Below are 5000 nucleotides of genomic sequence, written 5' to 3' on the forward strand. Positions count from 1 at the left end.
AAAATCTACCAAACGGTCTGGTGTACCGAGCCGCACGCCACCAACGAAGAAGACAAGTGCTGCTGGTGTTTCGCTGGCGGTTCATCAACTGATAACTGTCACCGCTTTGTCTTTGTCTCGTTTTTATTTTATGTGGCAAATAATCGCTCTAGTTAATTGAAATAGTTCATCTAGTAAATAATAATAAAGTAAATATAACTACCTCACTCTACCTTCCCTCTGCTCTGATTGGTCGTGCTCCACCTCATCATCAGAGTGGAAAACATGATGAAGCAGCTGAACTTCAGTTTGTATCTTTGTGTTTCCACTGAGGATGAATGACTTGTTGCTTTGTAGCCGTAACCTGAACGCACCACAAGTGTTCGTGTTGTGTTCATGTTGTGTTTAAACTTCCAACCTCATGTCTCCAAAGTGTCTTTTCACAACTGAAACCAGCCACCAGGTGTGAAATATACTTTTTGCATCTTATATTGACTATTAAAACCACAGCAGGCATTCTGGATGAAATGGGACTAAATGAAATGTTTCAGCATCATGAATTCAGTGATTATTACTTGTGGAAAGTAGAATCTCAGCAGCTGAGTCCCAGTCAGAACCGCTCTGCTGATCGAGCTTCATACAGATGAATCAGGATCCTCATTCACAGTTTGGCGGTGATGTAACAGGCTGACGTCAGCCGGCGCCTCGGACACCGAGGCCCTGCCGGGATAATCCCCCCCCCCCCCCCCCCCCCCCCCCCACACACACACACACACACACACACCTCCCCCCCTCCCCCTCCTCCTTAAGACTGGCATCAAGCGGCCAGCAGCGGTGGATTTGGAGCAATTATCAGTTAGTGGCAGCCAGTTTCTGGATTACTCTTCACTAACGAAGAGAGCAGAGCAATTCAGCAAGAATGACGAATGACGTTCTGACAGTTAACACAGTTGAGAACATACTGACACATGTAGACAGACACTGTCTGTTGCTCTGTACAGACAGACAGAGCGGCGTGATGCAGCTGATGCAACATGAACTCATACAAAGTTGTGAAATGAGCAGGAACTCTGAGTCAGATTTACCTGCTGTGGACACGAATCGTGAAAATGACATGAATGACATTTTCAGCTGCAGGTTGGCTAACGGTTCAGTTTCAGAAACTAAAACAACTTGGGTCAGGTTTGGGAAAGACTGGTCGGTTAACAGATGTTTCCAGGCTTCGACCTGCTCACATGACGAGGTCTAGTGTGAAACGGCTGCACCAAACGATTATATTGATTACTGATTATTCTGCACATTCTTCTAGCACTAGGTCGATTTGTTGCCTCAAGAAGAAACAATATTATTCATTTTCATTTTGTATGATTCATTTAATTTTGTATAATTTTTTGTGTGACTCAGAAACATTGCAACACATTATACATCAGAGTGGATATTTCCTTGTGGTTGTCATGACCCGGCTTGTTGCTGTGATAAAGAGTCTGCATGTTAACACAGAACACACTGCTGTGCTTCAGCCTTTATTTGAAGTCTTGGTCTTCCTCTAATCTGCTGATTGAATTCGTGATTTTTCAAAATACAAAAGAGAAGTGAGCGAAGAGTGTCTGATGGTGAATCAATAACAGGAAATACTAATCCATGATTCCACATTGTTGACATCGTCAATACTTTTTGCGGCTTATTAAACCTGCAGGAAGTGACATCAGACCTTCTAACCAATCCTGATGTTGCTGTGTGGAGATTTAACTGAGTCATAAAGATATGAACCAACATCCAGCTGTGTTGTTTTCTCCTCTTTTCTAAAGCTTGTTGTCAGACTCCGCTCCTGAACGAAGCTCCTCCCCCTCCATTCAGCAGCTTTTCATTTTTTAAAAACTAGCTTGTCTCCTCCCTCGCTGTTTAAAAGCAGCACTCTGCCCCTCCCACTCCTGAAAAACATTCTCTGGTAATGGAGGAATCAATGAAACGAGCGAGTTAAACTTGTTAAACTAGTAAACTTGTTAAACTTGTTAAACTAGTGAACTTGTTAAACTAGTGAACTTGTTAAACTTGTTAAACTAGTGAACTTGTTAAACTTGTTAAACTAGTGAACTTGTTAAACTAGTAAACTTGTTAAACTAGTGAACTTGTTAATCTAGTAAACTTGTTAAACTAGTGAACTTGTTAAACTAGTGAACTTGTTAAACTAATAAACTTGTTAAACTAGTGAACTTGTTAAACTAGTGAACTTGTTAATCTAGTAAACTTGTTAAACTAATAAACTTGTTAAACTAGTGAACTTGTTAAACTAATAAACTTGTTAAACTAATGAACTTGTTAAACTAGTAAACTTGTTAAACTAGTGAACTTGTTAAACTAGTGAACTTGTTAATCTAGTAAATTTGTTAAACTAGTGAACTTGTTAAACTAGTGAACTTGTTAAACTAATAAACTTGTTAAACTAATAAACTTGTTAAACTAATAAACTTGTTAAACTAGTGAACTTGTTAAACTAATAAACTTGTTAAACTAGTAAACTTGTTAAACTAGTAAACTTGTTAAACTTGTTAAACTAGTGAACTTGTTAAACTAGTGAACTTGTTAAACTAATAAACTTGTTAAACTAGTGAACTTGTTAATCTAGTGAACTTGTTAAACTAGTGAACTTGTTAAACTAATAAACTTGTTAAACTAGTGAACTTGTTAAACTAATAAACTTGTTAATCTAGTGAACTTGTTAAACTAGTGAACTTGTTAAACTAGTGAACTTGTTAAACTAATAAACTTGTTAAACTAATAAACTTGTTAAACTAGTGAACTTGTTAAACTAATAAACTTGTTAAACTAATAAACTTGTTAAACTAGTGAACTTGTTAAACTAATAAACTTGTTAAACTAGTGAACTTGTTAAACTAGTGAACTTGTTAAACTAGTGAACTTGCTACCTGCCTCTTCACTTGTCATTGTGGGTCATGTGACCTTCAGCAGGAGAAAGATCTGTCAAAGTGAGACCGGTGAGACTTCTCTGTAGGTACGGTTAGCTTAGCTGTTAGCATTTATGCGCGGTTTGTCCTTGGCAGGCCTCCGTAGTTCAGTGGCTTTGCTGTGTTTTATTTACAAACTGTCCTCTGCTGTTTGTGTCTGGGTCTCAGCAGGAAGCCTCAGGCCGGCGGCGGCTCTGACCTTCTCCGCCCCCCCCCCGCCCCCCCCACCCCTCCTACGCCTTTCTGCCGCCGTTTGGTGTTTCTGTGGCGCTTCCTGCCGGTTCAAAGCCTCCTATAGGTCAACCATCCGCCGAGGGAGAACTTCAAACCAGAAGCTCTGCAGGCGGGAACCGAGCTGTGAGCCGGGAGAAGAGCTTTTAGGAATTAGAAAGCGTGTGAATATCCACGAATATCCAGATCCCATCAGTTGTATTAGGAATCATGCTCATGTTGGGTCCGTGGGATCAATTTAATATTCTATTCAATTCAACACTCACCGGCGGGTGAAAGCCAACCGCAGGTTCGCTCTCGTTTTGGAAATCGTCTGCCTGGCGTTTCTCCACCCTGTACTTGAGTTTTGTAGCGTTCTGGCAGCGTTCGGGGGGCGGGGCTTCACGTCTCGTTGAGCAGGGAGGAGGAGTCAAGTTTGAAAGTTGTGTTTACAAGCCACAACCAGAAATATCCTATTCAGTATGACTTTAACACGACCGACTGAGTGGAAGGACTGAGGTGTGTTCACCGATTTATAATGAGACTAAAACCTGATTCTCATGAGACCTGGAGACGATCTGTGATTGGTAATAATTGTGGAGATCATCTGTGATTTTAATCTGGGATGAATTGTAAAATAAAAAATTAAAACGCCAATTACCTGCCGTATTTTGATGAGCCCTCTGATAATACTAATCCTGTATGAACTGAACTGTTTGTTTTGGTGCAATTTTGTTTTCTTCTTCTTTAATGCGTTTTTGCCGTAACTTTCAAGTTTTCTTTGCTAAATCAAGAAAAGACAAACTGCAAAATCTTGACTTTGCAGAGTTGTATCTGGAGATTTCAGTGAATTTTCTTATCCTGCCTAACTGTAAAACAGATGCAGCAGTGAGTTTCTTCCTCCATCGTCTTCTGAAGGTTTTGAAGCAGCAGATTGTGTTTACGGTCGCCGCCATGTTGACATGTTTTGGAGCCGGAGCAGCCAAAGAGAGGCAGGGGGCGGAGCCAAGGTGGAGGGGGCGGAGTTTAGGTCATCCGGACGTAATTGACGAGCTGTCAATCACTAGGAAAACAACCCCGTGTTTTATCTGTTATATCTGTTAATGAGTTATTTTGAAAATCTCCATAAGGACACACAGTAGAAGAAGTGAAATTAGCTGCTGAGACCAAAACCTCTGGTGGAGAAAATGTCTTGACTTTATATTTTATCAGAAGTTGGTTTGTGGTCCGTTGACTTCATGCAGTTGGAGGTTTGGAGTCTTTCTGCTGCTTCAGTTTGACTTCAACATCCAGCTGAAGGTTTTGGACGCTTAGCAAGTGTAGAGATTGGGTATAAATGATTAATTACAACACATAACAGTCCTGTGGGAACAGAGCGAAGCTGTTTTCTGCTGCAGTCTGAGCGTCTTCATCAGGTTCAGATTGGAGTATTATTGTGTGTGTAGAGTTTCCTGTGACAAGTGTTCTCTTGTCTGCCGGTGGTTTGGGGGAACCTGCTGCTGCAGATCCGTCTGTCCTGTCTGGTCTTGAATCAGATCAGACCGGATCCCAGTGTAACTTCACCTGGAGACCAGGACAGGTCGACACGCTCTGTCTGTCGGGTGTGATTCATGTTTTCTGAAGAAAGCCGTAGGATGAAGTGAAGCTGAACGTTTCAACATCTGACCGAATGAAACCTGTGAGGTAAAGATCAGAGTTTTGAACCAGCTGACTGTTTCTGTCAGAACTGAACAGACGGTTAATTTCTGTCTGTTTCTGACTGAACTGATCATTTCATCACTGATCCATCTGATTGATTTAGTGTTTAGATAATGTCAGCTTGTTAGCTAGCTAACCATAGCATCT

This window comes from Centroberyx gerrardi, chromosome 18 (assembly GCF_048128805.1).
Source record: "Centroberyx gerrardi isolate f3 chromosome 18, fCenGer3.hap1.cur.20231027, whole genome shotgun sequence".
NCBI classification, from domain to species: domain Eukaryota; kingdom Metazoa; phylum Chordata; class Actinopteri; order Beryciformes; family Berycidae; genus Centroberyx; species Centroberyx gerrardi.